Here is a 17333-nt window from a genome sequence, read left to right as displayed (position 1 = left end):
GCTATGTTCCTGTGTTGCTGGAGAATTTGCGTGGTATGTCTTGCTCTAAAACTTATTGGCTCTTGGGTGGTGGTTGGTTTCAGTGTATGTATGGAGGCTTTTGGACGGTCACTTATTACTTAAAGTTCCATGTAGTCAGGAGTTTTCTGGTGTTCTCAGGTTTTGGGCTTAAGTCTCCTGCCTCTGATTTCAGTTTTATTCTTCCTGTAGTCTCAGGACTTCTCCAACTATACAGCACTGATAATAAAACTTCTAGGTTAATGGCGAAAAGATTCTCCCCCATTAGGGACACCCAGAGAGGTTCACAGAGTTACATGAAGAAGAGGAGAGGGAGGAGGGAGATAGAGATGAGCAGGAGGAGAAAAAGGGGGACTCAAGAGGAGAGAGACAGATCTACGCAGCTGTCTGTTCCCAGAGTGTTCTCCGTATCTCAGACACCTACAAGGATTCACAGAATTGGATTGGGAAGAGAAGGGAAAAGGAGGAAACAGAGGTGTTCTGAGGTAGAAAACAGAGAGTCAAGATTGGGAGAGAATAATCTTCGGTTTAAAGATAGGGCTTCTCTTTTTTTTTTTTTTTTTGTAAGGTTATAGTGTAGTGAAAATGAAAATGAAGAGTAGTAGAGGAGTACTAGAGGACTTTAAAAGAAATAAGAGAAAAAGAAAAATAGAAAATAAAAGAGAAAACGGAAAGGAAAAAAAAGAAGAAAAAAGAAAAAAAAGAAAAAGAAAACAAAAAAAAAAGAAAGAAAAAAAAAAAATTTTTTTCCCCTAATTAAAAAAATCGTAAAAATCTATGTAAATGAAAGTTAAGGAGTAATGGGGGAGTAATAGGGAATTTTAAAGGAAAATAAAAGAGGAAAAAGAAAAAAGAAAAAATATAAAAAGAAAAAAATTTTTTTTTTTTTCCTTACTTAGAAAAAAAAAAGTAAAAATATATCTAGGAGTTTCTCTGGAGCTGCTGCGGTCAGTGTGGGTTCGCTCAGTTTCAGATAGCTCCTCGTTCCAGCTTACACTTCTCGATATCTACAGGGCCCTTCCGGTGAAGTCGGTGTTTTCTACAGGGATTTTAATCTGTTGCACCAGTCCCTTCTGAAGCGGTTCCCTTTGTTTATTTGGCTTCTGTTTGCCGGTCTCTTCAGAGCCTCATTTCCACCCTGACACAGGCGGGCGGAGGTGGACTCTTATTCAGGTAGCTAGTTCTGTTGCGCTGCTGGGAGGGGCTCACGCTGCGGGGATGGGCTGGCGCTGCGGGGCGGGGCTGATGCTGCCGGGAGGGGCTGACGCTGCTTTCTCCGTCTGTGCTGCTCAGGCTCCCGGCTGTTCTATATGGAGCGCGCCCGCGCTGCGCTAGGTTCCAGCCCTCGGGTGTTACACAAAAGCGCGGAAGGAAAAGCTGCGCCTGCTCTCTGTGCCTTCCCCGTCAGAGCGGTCCAGGCAGCCAGGGGCTTGGTGGGCGCACTCTCCCCAGGTGTGGCGCGCCCACTCCCTTCCGCGGACCCAGTCTCAGTTTCCGCTGACGCCAGTCGGGCGCGCGCGCCTTCCGCCCTCCGTGTCCCCAGCCCCAGTCCCCGCCCGTCGGGTGCCTGCGCCCTGTGTCTTGCCGCGACCTTCCCCTCCCCCCTGCCTCCTGCCTCCGGCGGGGCTGGGCCGGTCCGCAGCCTGCGACCTCTTCTCGGGACTTTCTCCGTCCCTTTGTTCTGCGAACGGCCGGCAGTGTGTTCCGGCCGGTTAATTTTCTCTCTCTCTTTTGGTCTCCCACAGTTCAAGTTGGCAACTCACAGAAGCTCCCTCCGATTGTCCTCAGGGCACTCAGGCCCAGACCCTAGCCCAAGCAAGGCCACCTAAGACTCCCTTCCTGGGATGGGTCTCTGTCCTTAGCTCTTTTGTCTCACTTTTTATCTTTTATATTTTGTCCTACCTCCTTTCGAAGACAATGGTCTGCTTTTCTGGGCGCCTGATGACCTCAGCTAGCGATCAGAAGTTGTTTTGTGAAGTTTGCTCTGCATTCAGTTATTCTTTTGATGAATTTGTAGGAGAGAAAGTGGTCTCCCGTCTTACTCCTCCGCCATCTTGGCTCCTCCCTCTACTTTAGTGATATTACTAATTAGCTTGGTGTCTTAGGCAGATAACTAAAAACTTAGCAATATGACAATAAGTGTATCTGAAGATTACCCACATTCACAAAGATTTACTCCTGTTTTCTTCTAATATTTTTATAATTTGAACTTTTATAATATATTTAAATCTATGAGCCATTCTTAGTTTATATATGCTCTGAATAGAGGTCCACCTTCATTCTTGAATATTCCCTTGTCCCAACACCAGTTATTAAAAAAGTCTATTCTCTCCTTTTTTTTTAACTGGTTTGACAATCTTTTTGAGAATCAGTTGATCATAAATGTAAGGGTTCTGGAGTCTCAATTCTATCCCATTGGTCTGTGTATCTATTTATAAGCCAACATTATCCTGTCTTGATGATTATACTTTGTAGTGAGTTTTGACATAAAATGGAGTCGTTCACTTTTAGTTTCATTGATTTTCTCCCTTGACTTTCCTGTTTTTTTTTTTTAAATTTTAATTATTTCTGTTCTAATATCAATTATTTCCTTTTTTCTACTTTTTTTAAAAGTTTTCTAAGATGAAAAATTATGGATTTGAGATTTTTTAATAAAGCATTTACATCTATATCCAACAGGTTTTAATAAATAAATAAGTAGTAAGTAAGATTTATCTGTATCCAATAGATTTTGATATATTCATTTTACTTAATCTCAAAATATTTTCTAATTTATTTTCTGCTTATTCTTTGACTCATTGTTTTTTTGGAATGCATTCTTTAATTTCCACCATGGGATTTTCCAGTCAAGAAAGCTAGAGTGGGTTGCCATTTCCTTCTCCAGGGGATCTTCCCAACCCAGGGATCGAACCCAGGTCTCCTGCATTACAGGCAGACGCTTTACCATCTGAGCTGCCAGGGAAGCCCATCAGTTCACTTCAGTTGTTGCTCAGTCGTGTCTGACTCTTTGCAACCCCATGAATCGCAGCATGCCAGCCCATACATTCATGGAATTTCTCAAATTTCTTCTATTGATTTTAATTATGTTGTGGTTTGGAGAATATACTGTTTATGATTTATGTCTTTAAATTGTTGTTTTTTTTTTTTAATGACCTAATTTGGAGGACATTCCACGTGCACTGGAGAAGAAGGTATATTCTGTTTTTTTTTTTTTTGTTTGTTTTTGTTAGGTGGCATGTTCTCTAGATGTCTGTTAGGTCTAATCGGTCCTTAATGTTGTTCAAGTGTTTCGTTTTCATGTTGATCTTCTGTCTAGTTCTTCTTAGTATTGTAGGTAGAACTTTGAAGCCTCCATTATTAATTTTCTATTTCTCACTTAAAACTGTCAGATTTTGCTTCATGTATTTTGGGGTTCTATTATTAAAAGGTACTGCTATATTTTATAAAAATATAAAAGCAAAATTTTGTAATTGTTCCTGATGAAATGTCTGTCATTATGAAATGTTCTTTTTATTGCAAGAAAACTTTTTGTCTTCAGGTCTATTTTAGCATAATATTAGTATTAAGCTCTCTTTTGACTACTGTTTGCAGAGAGTATCTTTCTTCTAGCCTTTCAGTTTCAACCTATTTTGTGTTTTTAAACAGATGCTAATACTGCTGAGAACCTCTTGTATGTGTGGAGTGGTATCTCTTGATGCTTTCGAGATTCTCTTTTTTCTTTTTTGTCTGTTTCTGATAGTTTAACTACCATATGTGTAGTTTTGGATCTCTCTAAAATTATCCTAATTGGAGTGCATTGAGCCTTTAAGTGTGTGGATTAATGTAAATCATATTTGGGAAATTTTGGTCATTACTTCTTAAATAATCCTTTTCTTCCTCCCCTCTCATTCTGGAGTTCCCACTATGCATGTGTGTGTTTGGTAATAGACAGGGAGGCCTGACATGCTGCGGTTCATGCGGTCGCAAAGAGTCGGACACGACTGAGTGACTGAACTGAACTGAGTATGCTTGGCAGTTTACCATTGGTGTCTCAGGCTCTGGTAATTTCCCTTTATTTATTGTCTTTTAGACTGGATAATCTCAACTGACTTATTAAATTCATTCATTTTCTTCCCCCTGCAACTCAAGCTTCTTTACTAAATCTGTCCTACATTAACTGTATTTTTCATCACCAGAATTTTATTTTGTTCTTTTTTATACTTCCTATCTCTTAATTGATGCTACTTCATAATATTTTTTCACACTTTTCTTTAATTGTTCATATATTTTCTTTTAGTTTTGGGTATGTGTAAAATATGTTTAATTTTGAATCTATTTATGATGTCTGATTTAAAGTTTTTGCCTATCTAGTCCACATCTAGGCTTCCTCAGGAAAACGTCCTATTGATTGCATTTTTTCTATGTATGAGCCGTATTTTCCCGTTTTCGTATGTGTCTTATAACTTGTTGAAAACTGGACCTTTAAAATGACAAAACTCCAGAGTTTTCTCATAACTGCCATTCATTATTTTGCCTCTTGCTTAGTGAATTGCTTGGACTAACTTCCTAAAGTTTCTGTTCTTTGTCATATGTGTGGACACCATTGTCTCTGCTGAGTTAACTTTGGGTTTCCTAATGATTAGGCAGAGGTTTACTTAAATGGATTGAACTGCTGAGTGTTTCCTTCTTTGCTGAAAGGCCTTGTGGGTGTGCTGGGATGTGCTTGGATGCCACTGAGAGCTGCTTGTGGCAGCTTCTCAGCTGAGACACAGGATGAATAGGTCATCTGGTCAAAGTAGATGCGGAAGTAGGGTACCAGATTGGTCTGGAACCTTTTAACAGCCACACTGAGGACACTGTCAAAATTCAGGGAGGCAGTGAAGGAGCACACAGCCTGGCCAATGAGCCGGTTGAAGCTTGTGCAGGTAGGAAGCTCAGCGTCCAGGCTGCAGGGACAGATGTCAGAGATGGCCTCCTCATCTACCATGGAGTCATGATCGAGTGCTTCAGGATGGTGTGGATGATCAAGATGAAGTGATACAATGTTCTACCACTGCTATAGACAGGGGGCTGAATAGACAGCAGACCTCAACTTGCCTTTCTTGACACAGTCAAAAGAAAGCTGCTCTGCGCCATCGCCAGTGAGGTGAAGTCTGAGCCAGCCCCTTCTGCCAAAGCCATGGAAGATCCAGAAACCCTGAAGCCAGGTGCACTAGTCGACTCCGCCTTTGCTTGCAGTTTCTGCTGGCGCAGGCCCCCGGTGTCAGAGATTGCAGCCTTTTCTGGTGTTTCTTATGTATGAGCACTCCCTGCATATTTGTGTGGCCTTCTGGTTTTTTTTTGGCGGGGTGGGAAGTGGGGAGGAGTTGGGGAGCTACATCTTGCTGGCCCCACCACTGCCTCATTAGCTGTGGGGTGAAATAATTTTTATTGATTGTTGTCCAAAAATGCCTTGAGGCTGGACTTTCCTCGCTGAGGAAGTCTTGAGTCAGGTCAAATGAAGACAAGCCTTCTGAATGGAGCTCTTCCAAAACGTCTTCAGCCAGGCCAAAAGCTTAATTCTCTGTGGATAACATTTGGAGGGCAAGAAATTGCAGCCCCTTCTGTCCCCTTCATTTGTTTCTAGAATGCTGTTTATCACACCTACTGTGATTCCAAGGCTGCTGCTGCTTTTTGAGGCTCGTGGGGCTGGGGAGAGAGGGAAAGAAACAGTGACATTTACAACTCTATACAACGTGTTCTTACTGAGATTCAGACAGCTTTCTAGAACAAGCACTCTTGGAGATGTTGGTTAGTTTCCATACTTCTGAAAAAGTCAATTGTGACTTTTTTTTTCTGCCAGTTTTCTCATTGCTTTTATAGATCACTGATTTTTGGAGGTCCTTACTCCATCATTCTGGAAGTGCTCCTTTTAACATAGTCTTTAAACATTTACTGTGTACCAAGTGCTTCACTACACGTTGGGGATGCAATGATTAAGTCCCTGTCCTTACATTAAAATCGAATCAAATTACTTTGTACTCTGAAAATAGGTATTTAGCTCACTTATTCTTCTTGATTCTGCAGGAGAATTAGACATGTTCTGAAGAAAACAACCAATACATCAGTTTGGTTGCATCTTACTTTTTCTAGATTGATTCCCTTCCAAAGGTATATGGTTTGGTTTCCCACCATGGGCAGGTGAAGCTGTGCTACATTCATTTAAAGTCTGTTTAATGTCAGGAGTATATGAGCTTTGTTTACTATTAATCCCTGATGTCTAGCACAGTGCCTGGCACATAGAAGAAAATAAGTACATCTAATGATGCAAAACTATATATTTTTTTAGGAAAACAAGAGCTGCGTTACTCTTTCCATACATCTCACGCTCTCAGGAAGCTCCAACAGGGGCTCTGTATCAACCTGGAAGGGTGGGGGAGAGGTTCAAAAGGGAGAGGAATATGTATACCTACAGCTGATTCATGTTGAGGTTTGACAGAAAACAACAAAAGTCTGTGAAGCAATTATCCTTCAATAAAAATAAATTTTAAAAATATATAAAAGAAGAACAACTGTGGAACTTGTAATGCTTCCTAGTAGAGCAATCCGAAGATGTTGAGACAGCATTATGCTTCATTATGGTTTATCTCCACATAATAAGTCTTGAAGTGCTTGCTATCCTGTCAGCAAGGGTCGTCCTTTTTCCTTGAAGATCCCTTGAGTGGTAGCAGGTGCAGCAGAACCGAAGGGACACCACGTTGTCTGTTCCTGGTCATAGCTTGATTGAGAAGTTAATTTGAGACTACAAATTAATTAGACGATTTTCCTCTGCCATGAAGGAGGAAACCACTGAACATGACCAAATATAGTTCTATTTCCTTTTATGTCACACAGATTAAAAGTGTATTCTATCATGTCATTTTCCTAAATGTGTTAAATGAGTCATCTAACTCTTGTCTAACTTTATTTAGCTCAATGAGAAGTCTCACATCTCTTTTCATTTGCATGCACTTTTCAGAGGAATGAGAAGTACACTTGCAAAATGCCAGGTTTAATAACATTCCATATCAGTTATGCATATAATTAACAGTTTTGTAGCTGTTCCTCAGTTGGTGGGGACAAAGTGAGTGAAGTGCACAGCTTAATGCCGTATTATACTATCATTCCCGAGTTATTTTCTTTTACTTCTGAGAGATCATAAAAGTATCAATTTCCTTTCCTTCTCCATATCTTATCTTTTAAAGGTAGCATATCTTTATAATTTCTCTTCTGAGAGAACCATTTTCCTCCTGAGACTCTTGTATCTGTTGTCCATAAAGGCACTGCTAAGTGATGAATAGATTCATGACATGCAAGGAGGAGCATGTATTTAGGTCAGACATATCCACAGAAGTTTAGTCCAAGTGCATTCTTGACTTCAATGAAATTGCCCTTTGATTTTCTTTGAATAAATAATCAGCTACAATTAAGATGTTTTGCCAGCTAAAATTAGTCATGCTTTAATGAAGCATAACTCCAAATATGCTAAAATATTTGATTTCCACTCTGCTATGTATAAGACATGATCCTGTACACTGGGTCAAAGAGAAAGGGAGGAAAAGATGTAAAAGACACAGTTTTTACCCTGAGGTGATTATAGCAGAGCCAGTTTGATTATTGGAAAGAACCATGATTGGGAGTTGGGAAATTCTAGTCTTGGATTACACAATCAAATTGATATGGTTTCTAAACCATAGCTGGTCACTTAATTTGAGTTTCAATGACTTACTTGTAAAATGTCAGGATTTGACCAAGGGATTACTTAAGACCATTTGGTTCTCTTAGGTCTATTTTATTCTTATTTGGAGCCTTGGTTTATAAATTTTAGGTTTATATTTAAATGATAAATCAGGCTGAATTTTTATTTTATTAGTAGTCTGGAAACCATAATACAAAAGGTTTGTAATTGTATGTATTACCTGTGAATGGCTTGCAATTACCAGCATGAGCACTGTTAGAATTAAAATGATAATGATGAACAATAATCATGAGGTTGAACAAAAACAAAACAACCAAGTTATAGAAATATGATTTCATACATGTAAAGCTGAGAAGTATATGAAAACATCCAAAACAACATAAAATTTAGGTATGTGCTTATATGTCATATAAGAATAAAAGGAATGATGAATAAACAAATCAAGATAGTGATTACCTTTGCCAAAAGAGAAGTGAGGAAAAGAAGGGTGGCTTCAGAATAGGGACACATTGGTCTCTAAAGTATTTTGATGTTCTGTTTGTTAAACCAAGTTCAGAATACATGTGTTAATTGCTATTGACATCTATCTGCAGATGGGGGATTCCCTGGTGACTCAGATGGTAAAGAGTCTGCCTATAGTGTGGGAGACCCTAATTTGATCCCTGGGTCAGGAAGATCCTCTGGAGAAGGAAATGGCAACCCACTCCAGTACTCTTGCCTGGAAAATCCTATGGATGGAGGAGCCTGGTGGGCTACAGTCCATGAGATCGCAAAGAATTGGACACGACTGAGTGACTTTACCTCTTCTATCTGCATTATAGCTATTATTTTTATGTTAGAAATAGTTCATAATAAAAATCTAGGAGTGGATCATCTACTGACTGCAAAGCAAAATGGTACAATTATTTTGTAGGGCAATTTGAAAATATTTAGTGAAATTCAAGATAAGTGTAGTCTGTAAAACAGCAGTTACACTTAAATGTGTACACTTTAGAGCAGTGTTTTTTTTTTTTTTTAAATTTTAATCCAGGGATGATTTTGTCTCCCAGGGGACATTTGACAACATCTGGACACATTTTTGTTGATCATATAATAGGGATTACCATTGACTTGTAGTGGATAGAGACCAGGGATGCTACTAAATATCCTGCAATGCAAAGTGTAGTTCCTCACTTCTGACTTCAGCAACAAAGAATTATCCTGTCCAAGGTGTCAAGGTTGAGAAACCCTGTCCTAGAGAATTGCACATCCATGTATAAAAAAAAAAAACATATTTAAGAATGCTCATTGCAATGCTTATAGCAATGAATATATTGAGATAATAGGAATATCTATCAATCTGCTGCTGCTGCTGCTGCTAAGTCACTTCAGTCGTGTCTGACTCTGTGCGGCCCCATAGACAGCAGCCCACCAGACTCCTCTGTCCCTGGGATTCTCCAGGCGAGGATACTGGAGTGGGTTGCCATTTCCTTCTCCAATAGAGCATGCCTCAATACATTTTGCTGTAGTCAATCAATGGAACTGGATAATAATGAAAATAATAAACATGTTGAATAAAAACATGTAGCGGAATATATATTTTCTATAAAGTACAAAAACGTTCAACAGAAATGTAGTTATAAAATATGCATAGAAGGCTTCTGTTGGCTTTTTGCTTGGAGGAGGCAAAGGTTCAGCCTTCTTAGGTCGTCTCGAATCCAGGTTCATCCGACACCAGCTGCCTCCACCATGCCGCCTAAATTCGACCCCAGCAAGATCAAATCCGTGTACCTGAGGTGCACCAGTGGGGAACTTGGTGCCACGTCTCCTCTGGCCCCCAAGGTTGGCCCCCTGAGTCTGTCTCCAAAAATGGTTGGTGATGACATTGAGACAGAAAGAGGCAGAAAAACATTAAGCACAATGAAAATATCACTTTTGATGAGATTGTCCACATTGCCTGGCAGATGCAGCATCAGTCTCTAGCTAGAGAACTCTCTGGAACCGTTAAAGCAATCCTGAGGACTGCCCAGCCTGTGGGCGGCCATGCTGATGGCTGCCACCCTCACGACATCATAGATGGTATCAACAGTGGTGCGGTGTGGTGCCCAGCTAGTTAAGAACTGCAAAGGAAAAAGAAACAAAGGATTATTGGACAACAAAAAAAAAATGCATAGAAGCAATAAATATTGAATTATATTAATGGTTAATTCTTGGGAGGACAGGAGGGAGAGGCATAGTAAAAGAAAAGGGAAATAGATTAGGGAATATTATGTACTTAATCTAAATTCTACCTGTAACTTGATAATTCTAAAAAGTTGATGCAAATATTGCAAAATATTGTTCAGTTTCTAGTGGAAGTTTGTATTATCTTCAAAAAGTATCATGGTAATCTAAGCTATGTGCATTACTGAAAAGTTTTTCATGAAGAAAGCTTCCATATTTTTATAAATGCCAATTTTTATTAACATTTTCTTTTAGCTTATATCAAGATATCTGAAATCTGCTCCTTAGAAATAATACTCAATCTTTTTTCGGGCAGAAATATGAAAATAGTCTTAAGAAATTGAGGTTTATGGCTGTTTACTGATCTAAATGATTTTGATTCTCTATTTGCTGGATAGAAAAGGATCATCTCCCTTTAATACAACCATTTCTATTATTTCTTCACTAGCTGTCTAAATTTATTTCCTCCCAGATTGTTCCAAGCCATTCCCTTGATCTGTTAGTCTTTGGTTGAAGAAATAATTTTTCAGAAATAACAGAAACCTAGTCAGGCCAATCCATATCTTTTAGTTTTCAAGTTCCTGAATTAGAAGTCTCAAGACTGTGAACCTTTCCGTTCTCTCAATTACTGTAATGCAGGTCCAGACAAAATTCCAAATGACTATTTTTGGAATGTTTTAAGTTGCATCTGTTTGTGTGATGACACAATACAAGTCTCTTTACAAGATTTTGATGTGGAATAAGTCAGTGGATTACATAATTTATGCTAAAATTATCAGCAAGACTTTTTCTTCAAAGCCATTTTGTGTGCTTTTCAAATATATCCTGGCCTGATACTCACAAATATCAAGTGTGTTATGAAAACAGCAACATCCTCTGTGCTCCTTTTTCAGAAGACCTGGGGAGGAAGCTGTGTTCCCATCAGAGTCCCTGTCTCAGGAGGGCTCTAAGAGGAGGAACTGCCCAGCCTCCGTGTGGAAAGGCAGATCCCTGAAGTTCTTTTTTCCTCTAGCTTTTAAAACTGAGGTATAGTTGATTTATTTACAGGGATTTAATTTTTGCTGTAAAACATAGTGACTCAGTTATAGACACACATATATATTATTTTTTAATCATCTTTCCATTATGATTTATCCCAGGGGTAGGCTATAGTTCCCTGTGCTATACGGCGGACCTTGTTTATCTATTCTGAATGTAATAGTTTGCATCTTCTAACCGTGAATTTGCAGTCTATGCTTCTCCCTCTCCCCCTTGGCAAACACAAGTCTCTGAGTCTGTTTCTGTTTGTGCCATGTTTTACATTCCACATATAAGGGATATTGTAATTGTATTTATCTTTCTGACTTAATTCACTTAGTATTATAATCCCTAGTTGCATCCATGTTGCTGCAAATGGCATCATTTTGTTCTTCTTTATGGCCTAGTAATATTCCATTATAAATAAATATGTGTGTGTGTGTATGTACACATAACACATTTTTTTCATCCATTCATCTGTTGATGGACATTTAGGCTGTTCCTTTCTTTTGGCTATTGTGAACAGTGCTACTGTGAACATAGGGGTGCATATATCTTTTTGAATTAGTTTTGTCTTGGGTGTATGCCCAGGAAGGGGATTGATGGGTCATATCATAGTCCTATTTTTAGTTTTCTGAGGAAGCTCCATACTGTTTCCCACAGTGGTGGTACCAATTTATATTCCCACCAACAGTGTAGGAGGCTTCTCTTTTTTCCACACTCTTTACAGCATTTATTGTTATTAGACATTTTAATGATGGCCATTCTGGTTTGTGTGAGGTGGTACCTCATTGTAACATTCATTTGCTTATCTCTAATAGTTATTGATGATGAGCATCTTTTATGTACCTTCTGACTTCTATTAAAGTCTCCTGCCAACTTTTCAATTGTGCTTTTGTTGTTGTTGAGTTGTATGAGCTGTTTGTATATTTTGGAGATTAAGCCCTTGTCTGTCACAACATTCGCAAATAATTTCTCCCATTGCCTAGGTTGTCCTGAAGTACTGATGGGGGAAGGGAGAGGCTGCCCAGCAACACTCTGCCTCTCTCCAGGCTTCACTGGACTTTTCCGCCTTCAGGTCCACTCCCTCAAGCACCACAACTTTGCCTGTGAGACTAGAACATTCCAAATTTCTGCTTTTGACCTGTTTTCCATAGCTTTATCCTATTCTTGTCCTGTTATTATTTTAGCACCTATAAATATAGATCTGGTCAGTACAGAGTTTATTTATAGCTTTATATCCTTTTTTATTGTATGTATTTTGGTGATGTACTACCTCATTTAATAGGCAACCAGTACTTTGGGTTAATGTTGAGTTTAAGATCAAAGAAATTTCGAGATCAGAAACAGATGAATTAGTTTGAAGTCAAGCATTTCTCACTAGTTTTGATGTGATTTGATGTGTTGAATGATAATTAAACACAGTACCACTAGATTTTAAATATGAATGTAGCCTACCTTTAAAATATTCTTATTTTAGGAACTATCAAGATTTCGGATTAAACATGATAGAAGTGAAAAATAAAGAGATAAATGGGTAAAAACTCATAAGGTTAAAGTAGCTTATAAAAAGGAGTCTTCTCTTTTTTTGGTGTTTATAAATGTGGGGAAAGTGTTCCTATTAGCACTTTCAGCATGGCTAAATCATGCTCACTAATAGTCTGTTAGAGAAGGGGTAAAGAACCTGGATCCCAGAGCCAACTGACTGACATTCTAATTCAGAGTTTGTATTTACCAGGTTTGTGAACTGTGCAATTCAGTTATCCTTTTCTTAGTATTAGTTTCTTCATCTGTAAAATGCCTATCCCATAGGATTTTTCCAGGTACAGTATAATTCAATACTTGCAAAGTACTTGTAACCATGTCTGGATCAAATTAACTGCTATTCATTAAAAAAAAAAAAGAGAGAAGGTGGATCTGGTGAGAAGCAATATCAATAATGAGTAGACACTGGAAAGAAGATTAAAATGGCAACCAAATTGACAAAATTAAGATGGCTGAAGATAGTTTATATATCAGAATACCCAAAAGGCTCAAAACCTGGGAGAACCAAGTGTCAATGAGAACAACTGTAAAGGTTGTCTTATAGTCAGAAGAGTCAGCAGAAAGTCTATGAGAAGACTCACCAATTTTCTCCACAACCATCATCGTCAGATACCTCCTCTTCTCCACCCCCAAAGAAGAAATGAAGGTTAATCACTAGAGAGTCTGAGTCAGAGGGACTCTGACTCATGAACATCAAGCACAGGGGAGGGCTTGGGTGCCATAGGAATGTGGGAATTAACTCCACATACAAAGCAAGGAGAAAGACATGTGCCTTCTTTGACTGTTCCCAATGCTATAGCGGCCAATTTCATAGCTCCTGGGCAGGAGAGTACAAGTTTTATCTCTGAGGAAGTGGACTTTAAAAGAGAAAGGGTGAATGAGAGCTGGTGGTACCCTAATAGAACAGGGAACTAACTCCTCCTTCAGCCACCCTACCTTGAAGCCCGTACCTAAGACACTGGGGGCTCACACTCAACCTCATGCTTAGCTGTTAATGAATAACCAAGGATTACCAAAAAACTGAAATGCTTATACAATGAAAGATACACTCAGAGAGAAATAGAAAAATACCCTGGAAGAATAGACAATATAAATGTAGGAGAAAGCAAAGAAATTAGCTGTAAAATTAATGTCACCTGAAAGTAAAAGATAGTAACCTTGAAAAGTAAAAGAATAGATAACAAATCAGAATAAAGTTATGGAAATCTCCCAGAAAATAGAATTAAAAAGAGAAAGAAATAGTGGGGAAAAAAGATGGAGAATTAGTTCAGACATTCCAATATCTGCAAAATTTTCAGGAATTCCAAGGAAACAAAGTAGAGAGGGGGTAAAATTAACAAAGATAAAAAGCTATTAACCGGAATTAAGGGCATATTGTTCCACATTGCAGGAGCCAAGTGAGTGTTCCGCATGACAGACAAAGGAACACTTGCACCAAGACACATTAATAGAAGCATTTCAAAATATTGGTTATGAAAAGGTTCTTAGATGTCCCATATGGATAAAAAAATCACATAGGAAATAAAAGAGCAATTAATATTTATATCAACAGCAATATGGGAAGCTCAAAGACAATGGGCCAGTGACTTCACAGTTATGAGAAAAAAGTGATTTCCATGTGACTGAATGCTTTAGTAACCTATCAGTAAAGTGCAAGGATAGAACAAACATGTTTTCAGACATATAATAATTAAATAATATATATATACTATATACGGAGAAGGCAATGGCACTCCACTCCAGTACTCTTGCCTGGAAAATCCCATGGACGTAGGCTGTAGCCCATGGGGTCGCTAAGAGTAGGACAAGACTGAGCGACTTCACTTTCACTTTTCACTTTCATGCATTGGAGAAGGAAATGGCAACCCACTCCCGTGTTCTTGCCTGGAGAATCCCAGGGACGGGGGAGCCTGGTGGGCTGCCGTCTATGGGGTCGCACAGAGTCGGACACGACTGAAGCGACTTAGCAGCAGCAGCAGCAGCAGCATATATTATATATTCTTTCTTCAGAAAAACACTTGAGGTGTTCTTCCCAAATAACGAGGTAAATCAAGGGATTAAATGCAAAAGGTCAGAAGTTCAAAGCTTAGTTATAGGATACGTAAGTTCTGGAGTTGGGGGATGTAACATAAAGCATGGTTGCCCTACTGGTCCAGGAGTGAGCGGTGAGAATGAAGACAGAACATGAAATCTGGTGCAATGGTCAGGGCATCTGCAACCTCTATTGGACGGAGGTGCAGAGTCCACTCTGAGTCCAGCTTTTATTCCTAATTGCTAGGGAGACTTTCAGGATTACTTCCAAGACTTTCAAAGACTACAGGACTTTCTCACATCTTATCTTTCTAAAGACACATGCTGTGTTAATCACGTACTCCTAGATGTCATGGATGACACTGACATGGTCCAGATCTTGCGTTTACCCCAGGCCCTTCCCTTCTGGGCTAGTCTCAGGAACAATTAGCAAGTGTGTAGGCAGCGTTCATGCCTGGCACCGACCCCGTCTTCCAAGGTCCATGCTTTCATGATCTCAGTCATACTCCCTCCTGGGTCTGGCCTTGGGGTTTGTAACAGGGAGATTATTTTTAAGAAAAACTTGAAAGATAATCATTAACATAGTTTCTTAATATATGCTGTTTTTCCAAGTGCTATTTCTGTGAAATATCCCAAGACTGTGAAAGTACATTATTAGGAATTCCCACTACACATGGTGACTGTAGTTGACAATTGATAAGAAGATACATTCTAAAAGTTATCACAAAAATTGTATTAATAACTGGGTGAGGTAATGAATGTTAACTAATTTTGGTTGTAACCATATTGCAATATATACAGGTATCAAATTATCATGTTCTACACCTAAAACCAATCAAATGTTGTCAGTTACATCTCAGTAAGCTGGAAAAAAGTGCAGAAACATAGAAATCAGTAAAGAGACAAAATTCCCAAGATGCTGATAAAGTAATTTCTACAGAAACAGTTATGGTTTAATGGTTACACTATTGTCTAATATATTAGAATGTTTCTGGTCTGTTTTAGAGATTGAGATCCATGGACTCAAAAATGGTTATTCCCAAGAGAAAATGTAGCTTGCTTGATGACTTTGCATGAATTCAAATGAGTTCACTCCTGCCAGAAATTTTGAGGAACAATTAATCCTAAAATCATAGACAATAAAGCAAAGGACAAGAAAGATGTGAACAAATATGTTTTTAACTGCCACAGAACATGCATGGAATGCACTGATTCTGATGGTCTCTTTAAGCTCAAGCAAAATCTTTGCTATGTTTGTTTGAATCTGCTATAATATTTATCTCTAAGACTCTCAGTTCAGTTCAGTTCAGTCACTCAGGCATGTCCGACCCTTTGCGACCCCATGGACTGCAGAATGTTAGGCCTCCCTGTCCATCACCAACTGCTGGAGTCCACCCAAACCCATGTTCATTGAGTTGGTGATGCCATCCAATCATCTCATCCTCTGTCGTCCCCTTCTCCTCTTGCCCCTCAATACCTCCCAGCATCAGGGTCATTTCCAATGAGTCAGCTCTTCATATCAGGTGGCCGAAGTATTGGAGCTTCAGCTTCAACATCAGTTCTTCCAATGAACACCCAGGACTGATCTCCTTTAGGATGGACTGGTTGGATCTCCTTGCAGTCCAAGGGACTCTCAAGAGTCTTCTCCAAAACCCCAGTTCAAAAGCACCAATTCTGTGCTCTTTATAGTCCAATTCTCTTTATAGCTTTCTTTATAGTCCAACTCTCACATAAATGCATGATCACTGGAAAAGCCATAGCCTTGACTAGATAGACCTTTGTTGACAAAGTAATGTCTCTGCTTTTTAATATGCTGTCTAGGTTGGTCATAACTTTCCTTCCAAGGAGTAAGCGTCTTTTAATTTCATGGCTGCAGTCACCATCTTCAGTGATTTTGGAGCCCCCAAAAATAAAGTCAGCCACTGTTTCCACTGTTTCCCCATCTATTTGCCATGATGTGATGGGACCAGATGCCATGATCTTAGTTTTCTGAATGTTGAGCTTTAAGCCAACTTTTTCACTCTCCTCTTTCACTTTCATCAAGAGGCTTTTTAGTTCCTCTTCACTCTCTGCCATAAGGGTGGTGTCATCTGCATATCTGAGGTTATTGATATTTCTCCCAGCAATCTTGATTCCAGCTTGTGCTTCATCCAGCCCAGCGTTTCTCATGATGTACTCTGCATATAAGTTAAATAAGCAGGGTGACAATATACAGTCTTGATGTACTGTTTTTCCTATTTGGAAGCAGTCTGTTCTTCCATGTCCAGTTCTAACTGTTGCTTCCTGACCTGCATACAGGTTTCTCAAGAGGCAGGTCAGGTGGTCTGGTATTCCCATCTCTTTCAGAATTTTCCACAGTTCTCCAAGCCAGGCTTCAGCAATACGTGAACCATGAACTTCCAGATGTTCAAGCTGGTTTTAGAAAAGGCAGAGGAACCAGTGATCAAATTACTAACATCTGCTGGATCATCAAAAAAGCAAGAGAGTTCCAGAAAAACATATATTTCTGCTTTATTGACTATGCCAAAGCCTTTAACTGTGTGGATCACAATAAAATATGGAAACTCTAAGACTGTAAAAACCATAAAATAGAGAATTTTCAATATTTATTGCTCAATAAGTATAACTCCCAAATTCATAGCAAGAGAATAAACTTAGTTTCCACTTGTTTTGGGTCTTTCTTCTTAGATAAGCATGCTCATTGAGTTGAATAAAGACCCGTTATCCTTAATTTTTCATTGTATAAATAATACACACATTATTGCCTTCCTTAAATTCATTCATCTTATAGTTTTACAGCTTTTGCTCCATCCAGAAAGTTCTT

At 39.0% G+C, this 17333-nt stretch overlaps 1 pseudogene; it reads left to right on the top strand.

Annotated features, from left to right (window-relative positions):
- The first annotated feature begins 9400 nt into the window (after nucleotides 1-9400).
- Nucleotides 9401-9810, top strand: LOC122441034 (annotated as a pseudogene).
- Nucleotides 9811-17333: the final 7523 nt, after the last annotated feature.

Source organism: Cervus canadensis, chromosome 4 (genome assembly GCF_019320065.1).
Source record: "Cervus canadensis isolate Bull #8, Minnesota chromosome 4, ASM1932006v1, whole genome shotgun sequence".
Lineage (NCBI taxonomy): Eukaryota > Metazoa > Chordata > Mammalia > Artiodactyla > Cervidae > Cervus > Cervus canadensis.
This window is presented reverse-complemented; position numbering and strand designations above follow the sequence as displayed.